This window comes from Rhopalosiphum maidis, chromosome 1, assembly GCF_003676215.2.
Source record: "Rhopalosiphum maidis isolate BTI-1 chromosome 1, ASM367621v3, whole genome shotgun sequence".
Classification (NCBI taxonomy): domain Eukaryota; kingdom Metazoa; phylum Arthropoda; class Insecta; order Hemiptera; family Aphididae; genus Rhopalosiphum; species Rhopalosiphum maidis.
Window position 1 is genome coordinate 8,795,461 of NC_040877.1, and position 12,343 is coordinate 8,807,803.

The 12,343-nt window shown below is 25.1% G+C and overlaps 1 protein-coding gene across 1 annotated transcript in view; it reads left to right on the forward strand.

Annotated features, from left to right (window-relative positions):
* The first annotated feature begins 7,772 nt into the window (after positions 1 to 7,772).
* LOC113548959 (prolyl endopeptidase FAP-like) overlaps positions 7,773 to 12,343 on the forward strand; it is a 230,699-nt gene continuing 226,128 nt past the window's right edge. The window contains 1 exon segment of the mRNA XM_026950073.1: positions 7,773 to 8,017. The gene's annotated coding sequence lies outside the window, so the exon portion shown is untranslated.

Sequence of the window (12,343 nt, forward strand, 5' to 3'; positions counted from 1 at the left end):
TAGTGGTAATTAAATTAGAATGAAAATGTTCAGGCGTTTAAATGAGTCTGTCGTTTCTGTTTGTTAAATAATGTATACAGTTAACTAGTACCGGAGTTGGGTTTTTGTTTTGTTAATTTATCTCTTTCCTTATATTATACAGTGCAATTTAACTATCGCGTAAAATATTCCATATTGTATTTATTTTTGGAGATTTTTGTTGTGTGTACTGAAATCTCATTTAATAAAAAATAAAGCAATCAAATAGAATTCTTTGTACTATAAATAATAAATAATTTGCGACTAATATTACTAATCAAGTGTTGTATACAGTATTGTAGTAGTGCCAAGTCACTTAAATGTTTTATTTCATATTAAATTTTAATAGTCATATGTTTTAAATTGGATTTTTATCGTTTATTTATATACTGATATTTATAAACTCTTGTAAGTGATATGATAGACAAATAATTTAGTCGCAATTGTATTTAGTTTATTATTGGTAGAATATGATATAGGTTTTACTTTAGATTTTTATTATAAAAAATGAGGTGAATATAAACAAATTTATGAAAGTTTACAAGAAATAGGTTATAAATTATTCAATAACGCATTTCATCAAAATATCAAATACAAATTCATATTTAATTTTTTTACTATTGTTCATCCTTACGAGTAATAATTAATTTACATAAATTTGTATGCATAATTATTTACAGCATATATTAGTATAAATAAACGACAACAACAATCTAAATAAATATTCAATTAAGAATAAAAAAAAATAATGAGAAACTTGTAGAGAAATATAGAACAAAATGGTACTTTTAATAATAATTATTATTATTGAAATCCGTACATTTAACACTTGTAATACTTTTATGATTATGTTATACTATATTATATAGTTTTTAAGTAGTTCATTAACTTACTATGTATATGATTGGTATTATAATTAGTTTTATTGGACAGTAATTTTATAATAATTTGTTATGCGCTAAGTATTTTAATAGGTTCATATAATATTGATAATATAATACTCATAATAGTGATATTTAGAATTTCCAAATCGGTCACGGTATCTATACTCATTGTTTTTCAATTCTATATATGCAACACACACACACACACACACACACATATATATATATATATAGGTACTTATTTGTAGTCATTATAATGGAATGCATTTAAAGATTTAAAGGAGATAATGTAAGTCTGACAGTAAAAGTAAATTGAAAATTGGTTAAAATATATTGAATAAATAATTCAATAATTACTGTAAATATAAAGCACCTATATTATAATATGATATTAGTTATTAGTAAACTATTAAGTTTAATAAATTATAATGAAGGAGTACAAACATATTATCGGAACGTTCTTTGCATGGATATATTTAATTAATACAAATGGAACTATGGAACTATGGTTTAAAAATATCTTTTTACAAGCTCTTTTAGTCTTAAATATACAAGTATCATCTACATTTACATTGTTTAATAAAACTTGATTAATATGATAGCTGGTTTGTGTCCCGCAAACTCATGATATTTGACCTGATGGTTGTGGTAGTGATGATGTTTGGTGTTATACAACACGCTTTGGTAAAATAATATAATTTTTTTCTAAAAATTTATTACACATTATTAGAAGTACCTATGTAATTTAAACCATAGAATAATATTAAATTTCAGAATTAAATATTATCATTTACAAAAGAATTATAGCAAATGGTTTTTTAAAAACATAAAAACATACCTACGTGATTTAAATTTGTAGTGGATTGAGGAATGCACTGGTAGTACAATAGAATGTGTTTTTATATAGACTTTTTTAAAGCAACAATTTTTGTTGCAGTAAAAAAAAGTTCAATAAGTGTTTTATGGTAATCATGGAAAATAATGAAAATATTAATATTTAATGGTTAGAGTTCTTTTTTAGAATTTTATTGTTATTAAGTTAGAACCTATTAATGATTTAAATATTTTCATGGATTATTTATTCTGATTTAAGATATCTAATTTACTAATTCGGTAGGTTAACTGTTGGTTCTTACTTGAACCAAATTAGAAGTTTCAAACTTGATCACAATTGATAATTTAAGAATACAAAGGTCTTAGTACTATTCAGAGAGTTTCAGTAATAGTTTGTAAGTTTTATGTGAAATATGAATTGTGTATGATACCATAGTATAATAATATATATTGAGGAAGTTTGTTGTAGAAAATAGCAATAGATGGTTAACTTTTAAGAAATACAGAATTTTGTGTGAAGAATTATTTTTTTTGTGTATAATGTGAATATTTTGTATAGTTAAAGTGGCTACATGATTAGGAAGTTTTAGTGTCTCAAAATGTATTTTTAACAGCAAAAAAAAAATATTTTCGGAATAATAATATTTAAGTAATTATGATATTATAAGTCTAAAAAGTATGTGTATTTCATAAAAAATAACATCGTTTTAAGCAGAAGTTCTTATTTTGTTTTTAAATAAAAATTATAACTAAATATTAAAATATTATTATCAATATTTTTATAAAAAAAAAACTATTAAAATATTTATGCCAGTTACTGGAATTTTCTTATAAAATATTTTAGTAGAATTGCTATTTTAATATTTTCGTAATAAAATAAATACGAAATGAAAAATACCACGGAAATAAAAAAGTTATACTCGAAAAAAGTTGTTAATTTATTTGAATCTGAGTTTTGTACTTAGATACTAAAACATCTGAGAAATGGATTGTTTTATAAATAAAATTAAACTTATTTTAGGTGGATCAACATTTTATCAAGTAAGTAGATAAAAAATTAGATATTTAATTGTAGAATATACCTTTTCTATAATATATTATGTTTGTTTAATGATAGTAATGACGTAATTTACTTTTTATTTAATTTTTTTGAAGACTTTACAATTGGGTAATATTGATGTTTAAATTATGTTAATAAAGTATTTTTTATAATTTTTTCTTTTGTATATTTTGAGTTTTCTCAAAATGCTGAGAAGTTAGTGTTGTCTGCCTGTAATTATTGTAACCATTATTACACTTTTACTAGCAAAAACATTAACAAAAAATTACTCATTTTAGAACTAATGTTATTACGTATTTCAAATGATACTGATATTCTTAACATTAATATTAGACCCATTAAATTAAAACAAATTATTTGTTTTTATTGATACTTACGTTTGTATAGTCATTTTAATTTTAATTTTTTCTAGTTCTACCTAATCATTATCTTAATACAAATTACAAAAAATGCGTAAATATTCACTAGTTTTTAATTTTACCTTTTTACCATCATGCGTTAAACTAAACCATTAGTATCTGTTCGGAGACATGTAGTTTTGTCAAAGACACGGTTGAGAATACACTGCTGAGATCATCAACTGCAGTAACAATGTAAAATTGAAACAATTGTAACTTATATGAATTTTATGAATCATAATAAACATCAAGTATTAATGACTTCCTGGGTAAAATTTTTTATTTTTTTTTATTTATTTTTAATGTTCATCATATATTTTAAAACACTTTAATAATACTCGACAAGAAAAATAAAAACTTCTAAGAATACAAAAATATTCTAAAACGATGTTTTAGTAATATAATTGCATTTTATTGTGTAACATATTAATTTTGTTATTTTTTGGCATTTAGGCCGTACATTTTTCATAGTATTATTGTTGTAGTCATAACTTTTCATATTCAACTTATTTTTATTTCATTTTTCTTTGCAGAAATATTTGGGAGACATTCTACTGGGTGAATACATTTTTAGATTTTGATATTTATAATCATTTAGTTCAAAAAAATATGATTGAAGAATTGAATATTTTCTAGTATTTATTGTTGAATTGTTGTAAAATAAAAATTCAGAGATCAATCCGTCAATCCGTGTTGTAAGTAAAATGTAAATATTTTTATAATAAACTTAACATAATTGAAAAAAAAAGTATAATTAACAATAAATATTATTATCAATATTAATACCTATAATTATTCATTTTTATACATCTAAATACTATAGACTATTGTATTACCCATGTTATGAACTCCTAAATCATGTTTATAATTTGTAGAACAAAAATAATTCATCTATAATATATTATATACAGTAGTAAACAAAAATAACAAGATTTATAATTGGTATGTTGAAATTAAACGAATGGAAGACAAAGCGAGTAAAACGAAAATTATGAAGAAGAATAAAAATGATTTTTTATTTTTCACTTTTTGTCAGTAAATTTAAGTTCACTATTATCAGGTAACCATACTATCGGAATTTACATTAATTTATTACCAATATTCTAAAGTCAATTAATTTGATTAATCGGTCAAACACGCCTCTGCAGTCTGTACCCTAATTATATTATTCACAGTCACCACATTATAGCTGATTAGTTTAAAACTAATATTTCAAGTAAAATGTAGGTGTAGGTATGATATATTTAAAAAGTATAAAAACCAAATTATAAGTAATTGGAAACCTTTTTTTATTTTTAATGAGCTATAAAAAAATGTTGAAGAATAAGATTATTTATTATATTATTGTTCAATACAATTTTCAATATATTATAACTTTTTGTATCACGGTGTTAACTTAATAATTATGTTTTTGGATTTTTTTCTAATATTTATTAAAATATCATATTTAATATATATCGTATATATATTATATACATTTTAAACTATTTATCTTTTATTAATTTTTTTTGAAACGTAATATTTTTTTTTTCTATGATTATTTAATTTTAAAATTAATAAAATGCAAAAAAAAGTTTTTATAGTTTTATTTATTCTTTCACGTATGGTTTACTATTTAACGTAAAAAACCCTAAACACGAGTTTTTGAAAATAAACTTTGTACTATTGAACTCTTAAACTATTGACATTTTAAATGTATATATAGATAGAATGTACTAGAATATGGTAAAAAGCCGGAATGAGAGTTCACCAACTACTCTAATCCAAATTGAAATATTCGAATGGGAGCTTTATATTTGGGCTTATTATCTTTTACACAAAGTGCTATGTATATAACTATGAATTTATCATTTATAAAATTTCAAGATCTTGAAATATTTTTATACAAAATCAATATATAATATGTACATAATATTGTATTATATGCCCGTATTCACGAAATTTGTTCTAGAAGAAAATTTTATAATCTGTAACGTTTTCATTGTTTTTTATTTTCATAACAAGTTTATCTTTACAGTTCAAAAATGTAATGTTTGAGTAGTTTCGTTTTTCACTCAAATGTATTTGTGAATATAAATTTCAAATAGTTATCCTCTAATTGATTAAATTATTTTTTCAAAGTTAACACGTTGAGTTTTGGCTTCTTCATTGCTAATGACCACGCAAGAATGTTTTTGTGTTTAAGGTGATTTAAAATTCAAGACGAGTATACGAATTTTTTTTAAATACTTTGAGGTACATTAAAACAGTTAAAATATAGAGTTTGATATCAGTTTTAAGAAAATAACTGGATAAGTGTGCTCCAAATATTTTTAAATAATATATTAATGTATCAGGTATGTATTATGTACTAGTCCTTTAATATTAAAATATATTAGTCATCATATTTTAGTTAATTTATTTCATAGGAAAAATGGTTTTGGAATAAAATGTGTACAGTATTATGCGTGATAATTTATTATATTTCAAGATTTGATTTTGAGAAGTTGTGTTGTGTATAATACTTCAAAACTCAACTTTTACGATGACTCAGAAGTTTACAACCACATCAATACAAATCGACTATTTTATGCAAGCTGTCGGAGAAGTGGGTAGCATTTTTTTTCTCGGAACACTTATTATGCGAATTTTGGATTGCACTTTCGTAAGATACAAAAATATAAATATACACGCGCGAAGAAATAATAATATAATTATGATAATAATAATAATAATAATAAAACATCAAAAACAATAACAATCACAACGCACTATATAATATGGAGTTGCGTGGCTAAAACTTATATATTAATATGCGATTTAAGGACCGTCGACGTCAACATAATATTATTATTTTATTTATGCACACTACCTACCGCGTATAACAATAATTATATTGTCATTTTCGTTCGGACAGCGTATATGGCTTGCCGCAACTTTGCCATAGTATGACGCACTACTGGCACGCGGCAACTATAAGTACACTTATCCACGTTATACGTGTATAGAACTACCGGTAACAAGAAGTCAATAAACAATACACGACATCGTGCCGTAGGTACATTATTGCGTAATGAAAAATATTATGCGACGACGATAAAATATTATAATATTACGATTTGAGTACGAGTCCCGTGAACCGCACCCGCAAAGTCATTGCGTCCGAGACGGTCACTCGTATTGGCGTCATAATAATATATTAATATGATATTTTATGGTTTAATATTATGATAATAATATAATAATTATAACAAAAAAATTCGTCGGCACTCCGTTCGGTGACGAGGACGATTGACGACGACCCCTGCGCGCTTGGTTGTATTACTATTACTATTTTGAGACGTCATAATAAAACAGCGGCCATACGACGACAACTAGCTATATAGCTAAGGGGTAATATACGAAATTAATACATTTTTATGCGTTGATATCGTGTGGATTTAACCAGAAGAGACCACTTTCCGTTTGCCACGTAATACGCCTATATTATGACGCTTGTAATAATATTATGTGTTCAATATTGTTAAATAATAAAATACACAAAATTGTTAACACATTATCATCTAGTAGAGATCACTGTAGTTTATTAGATTTATTCTGTTTTATTTCGTGCAAACATCGTGATTCGATTATATAAAAAAATAAAATAGTAATTTGATGATTACTATTTGTGAGTTATGCTAGGTACTCCTCTTGTGTATATAATAGTTAAATCATACGGTGTCGGGACCTCTCTCGCCTATTATACATTTACCCTCCCCCCCTCTTCCTCACCATTAAATACTACCCTCGCGTCGCAAACCTGATAAGTTGTTATAATTGCGCTAGTCATATATACACTTCACCTACAGCTCTTTGCTATATTATTATTATTATTATTATTATTTGTAGCGAACTCCGCGGGTAAGTCTATCACGGATGTTGCACCGCACGTGCGTGACGGCAATAATAATAGTAATAATAATAATAATTATTATTATTATCGTTGTCGTCGTTTCACGACAACTACCCGACGCGCGTATAGTCGCTACCGCCGCCGCCGAGTACGTACTTCAAGCACGGCGGTGGCGCGCGCGATTTTGACGGCGGCGGCGTACAATAAACGTGGCGCAACCTCTCGCCCCGCGGCCGAGTCACACATCATTATTATTATTATTACCGTCTGCCGACCGTCGTCGGCCGGTCGTCGCACGTCGTTTCGCCGATCCCGCCAACCGCCGCCGGTCATCGCGTTTCCTGATGCCGTCGAACCGTTGCGCGGACGACGATCGCCAAAATATAACGGCAATAATAATATAATATTTTATCAACCATACCTACGACATGACGATCGGCCGCCATACCGCCGCATGCCGTTATTTATAAATTTATATACCTACTACCTGTTTACCGCGGGCGGTTACCGCTGTCGCCAGTCGGGCTGTTATTATATAGGTATTATTGTGTACATTCTTAAAATCAAGTCGCATACCGTGGTAACCTGCAGTCTGTACGTTTACGCCGTCCGCTGCGCGCGCGACCGCCGCCGCTGTGTACAACGTCCGCGAACAAAAATTTTTCGCCGTTAAAATTTACCTTTAGCCACATAATTAGCTTCACGCTCCTTGAATTGACGCGAAAATCACACCATCAATGACGTCTTAACGTTTCCGAAAATGTATAATTATTATTAGATATACATACTGTTTAGTATTTTTATTTTTTCAAAAGCTGTTATACCGATTTACTTTGACCCTCTATCCTATAATAGCTACTGGTGTACGCGAGTGTAGTTTAGTGTATTCGATACGGCGTGGTTTAAGTTATAAGTATGTTCACCGAGTATAAAGTCTGTCACGTTCACTGTGAGTATTATAAATTATAATATTATTATGTGTTAAGTGTATTTCTATTTACGATCGCGTTATGTCATACCGTACAAGTACGACTTACTATTCTTTCGTAACGTGAAATATAGTTCCTATACCCATATAATATAATATGGCAGTTACAGTTGAAAACGTTATTAAGATATAAGTTATAACGACTGTCCTTCATATACTATGAGGAAAGCTCATATTATAATACATTATATGGGGAAATGTGGTACGCAAAGAGAAGTTTTTTTGTATTTATTTCTAATAAAATGTATACAATTATTATTAAGTAATATAAATAAAAATGAAATTATGAGTACTTTTTTTAAGCTTGGCTTGTGGCTGAGGCACAGAGTTACAAAGTAATTATTACTAATTATATTAATTATTAATATTATAATTAGGTACGAACAATATAATATAATAGTTATTTACAAATAAAATAAAAATAGATTTGTTATGCAGGTTTAGAATTAAAAGGCATGAAAATAAAAAAATTTATTTAGAAAAATACAAAATAAGCATTGATTTTTACTTATAAATATTAAGAATCCATTTAAGAATTGATATTTTTAACTTTTATACGATTTTTAAAAGTATTTTTTTTTATATATTAATAGGTAAAGAATTATTTTATGTCGGCATAAAGTTACTTACGAATTTCTGACCAAACGACTTTTACAAAAACATTATTCCATCATAATACGTTTTCTGTTCTCTTTTGTTTATAACTTGTGTAATTCAATCCAGTTACCTAAGACCTGAATCTTTTACTATCTACATAATTGATATTTTTACATACAAAAATTTTATAAAAGAACATTTAAAATTTTAAAATCAAGATTAGTAGAGCCTTTTAATTCTTTTTACTTACCTAACCTTATAGCGCAAATTCAGTTAAACCATCCCAAATCATTAAATCGTACTGAACAATTGACTAATATAGAACTAGATAAAAGGTTTTCATAGTATTTATTGATACAATATAAGTAATTTTTATAAAACTAAAAATGAAAGTACATAAAACGCTTAACTAGGTTGTTTATATAAATATTTCATTAAATATTACAATCAAAATGTATACCTAAATATCGAATATTATAATGTAAAATTTTACTATCTGTATTGTAACATTGGTTAAATTCGGTACAAAAAGTAATTCATCAAATTATTTTCAAAATTCCGATTGAAAATTCATAAAATTTATTTATTTATTTTTTGTAGTTTAGTGTCAGTTTCCTAATTAATTACTTTTTTGAAACCAATAGATACTTTTATGTAAACATTACACTAGGAGTCAGTAAAAAAGATTAGACAAGTGTCGTCAGCATATGTAACTATTATAGTATTAGACCATTGATGTTTAGATCATATATTTTATTTATAAATAAGATAAATTATGTTGGACCAAGAACATTCCCATGTGATATACCGCAATTTATTGACATATAGACTCCAGTTATTTCATTTATTTTAACTTTTTAGTTCTTGTGTTGTAAATAACTATAAAAGCAGTTTAAATATGAGTTCTTAATACCAAATGAGGGTAGTAGATTAATAAGTATAGAATAGTCGACGGAATCAAAAGCCTTTGAAATGTCCATACATATTTTTATGTTTTTTTATTTAATTTTGTCAAGTGATTCATAAATAAAGTTAGTTGTATTAAAAAAAATTTAAATCCAAATTTGTGTTTTGAGAGAACTTAAAACTTTTTTAAATAGGACATCAGTCTTTTGAAATATTTTAGAAAAATTACATAACATAATATAAATTATAAATAAATTATGTTATAATTAAATAATTATAAATAGACCTATAATTGTTTATGATTTGTTCATCTCCATTTTTGTATAAAATTTTGACTATTGTTAATTGAATTTTATCTGAAAATAAATTATATTTTATACCTTGATTGTAGATATACAGGGTGATTCTTTTATCATGAACGACTAATTATTTCAAAAAGTATTCATGTTTTTGAAAACATTTTTTTACATAGTTTCAAGTTGTTAAAAAATCAACGTTTTTATTAAAAAATTATATTTTTAAATATTTTTTATCCTGAATATTTTTCTGAGTATTTTGATACATAACAACCGAATTTAGGGCGAGTAGTTTATGAGTTATAAGTATATAAAGTTTTTGTTGCGCGGAGTGGAGTGGTACGGGGTAACCCCGTAAAATGTTTGTCCACTACTCCACTTGTCTAAACTTTAAATACGTATAACTCATTAACTACTCGCCTTAAATTCGATTTTTATATATCAAAATACTCAGAAAAATATTTTGTTTTAAAATATGAAATTAAAACTATGTTGTCATTCAAAAAAGTAAAAAATTTAAAAAAATATAAGTATAAAAAATATTTAAAAATAAAATTTTTTAATAAAAACGTTGTTTTTTCAACAACTTGAAACTATGTAAAAAAATGTTTTCAAAAACATGAATAATTTTTGAAATAATGAGTGGTTCATGATAAAAGAATCATCCTGTATATATATAGGTTTAACAATACAAACAGTTACACATTACAAAATTCTTATAGATACACTATAAAACCCACAGATATTTTGTCTTTCAAGTTCCTTGTAATTTGAATAACTTCTGATTCATTTATAATTTTATTAAAATAGAGTTTAAGTAGTTCATTTGTTTAGTCTTCTGTACAATCAAAATTAGACGTAATACTATTTGTAAGATTTTAATCTATACACTATATTATTAAAAATGTTTAAATTAAATAAATTAAAAAATAAAATTATTAAATAGATTATAAACTCTGGTTTTTGTTAGTATCAATAATATTATCACCATTATCATTAAAATTAGTTTTAGCAGTTATTAAAATGTATTTTTATGTTAAGTAAAATAAGTGAAAATTTTATAATTATTTGGATGTTTTTTAATTTTTATTGATAATTGTTGTTTATTTCACAAAGAACGAAGTAATTCGAAGACATACATTCATTTAAACGTTTATTCTTCTTGTTATTGCTGACATATCAATAGCCACATTTATTTATTTAGTTATGAATCAATAAATTAATATAGGACATTATTTTTACTTTGGATATCAGATTACTTATCATTAATAAGTTTATCGTGCAATTTATTGTAATTGATAATTTTTAAAATTATCATTAAGATTTATTTTTGCGTTTATATCCATTGCTATAATAGTAGAATAATGATCTGTAATACATGTTTGTACAACTCCTGTATTTAGTGTTTCTATTGAAATGATTTTTTTAATTAAAATATGATTTACACACGATTGTTTTATATCCAAGTATGAGTTTTCATCATGGTAACGTAATTTATACCTATTTATATTCATATCTCTAATAATTGTAATATGCTAATTACTAGATTTAATAAAATCTAATATATTTTCAAATATGGATAGAGATTCACGAATATCACTAAATAAAAATCAGCTGTGCACAAATTTAAAAAAAAATTAGTCGATAATATCAAGATGCTCTTTAAAATATTTACTTCTACATGATCATATTCTAGAAAATGAATATTTAAGTATTCTTTCAAAAAATAAAAATACAGCCATTTCGGTTTCTTTTAACTTAAGAGTAAAACATTTTGTATTCGGTAATTTAAACATTACATAAATGAATACCATGCTAGGTTTCTGTAAGTAAAATAGAATCTAAATCGTTACCGTATACATGACTTAAAAAAAAAAAAAAAACTCATCAAAGCTAGTAGGTATTAATAATTCTTATGTTACAATTAAATATTTTAACAAACAAGTTATTAACTAAATTTAAATTTTTTAAAAATCTTATACTGATATGAAGTATTGTGTCTTAAAATCTAAAAATCTATTTTATACGTTAATATTTATATCAAACTTTAAGCGAAAAACTTTTCTTTGTATTATGTACACAAAATAATAGAGTTTTCACAAGTCATTTCTATCATGTAAAATAATTAATTTAGAATTTTCGTTCTTTTTATAAACATTTAAAAATTTTTTAAATCATAAAAATTTAAACCCTTTTTATTTTACTAACGTTTTAGTCTTAAAAAAGATTTGTATTAAAATTAGTGATAACACTATTGAAATAAATTCAATAGTTTTAGTAATTTATTTAATTTTTAATTCTAATTCATTTACCGTTTTTAGACCTTTTTTAGTCATTTCCCAAAATCAATAAACTGGTTAATCATAAACTATATAGAATTAGTCAATTACTCAACACAGTTTCATTAAAGCCAACAAGATAGTGTTATTCAGTGTTACCAGTAGATTTTATCATTTTCATCGCAATTGTATAACATTTTGCACAGCAG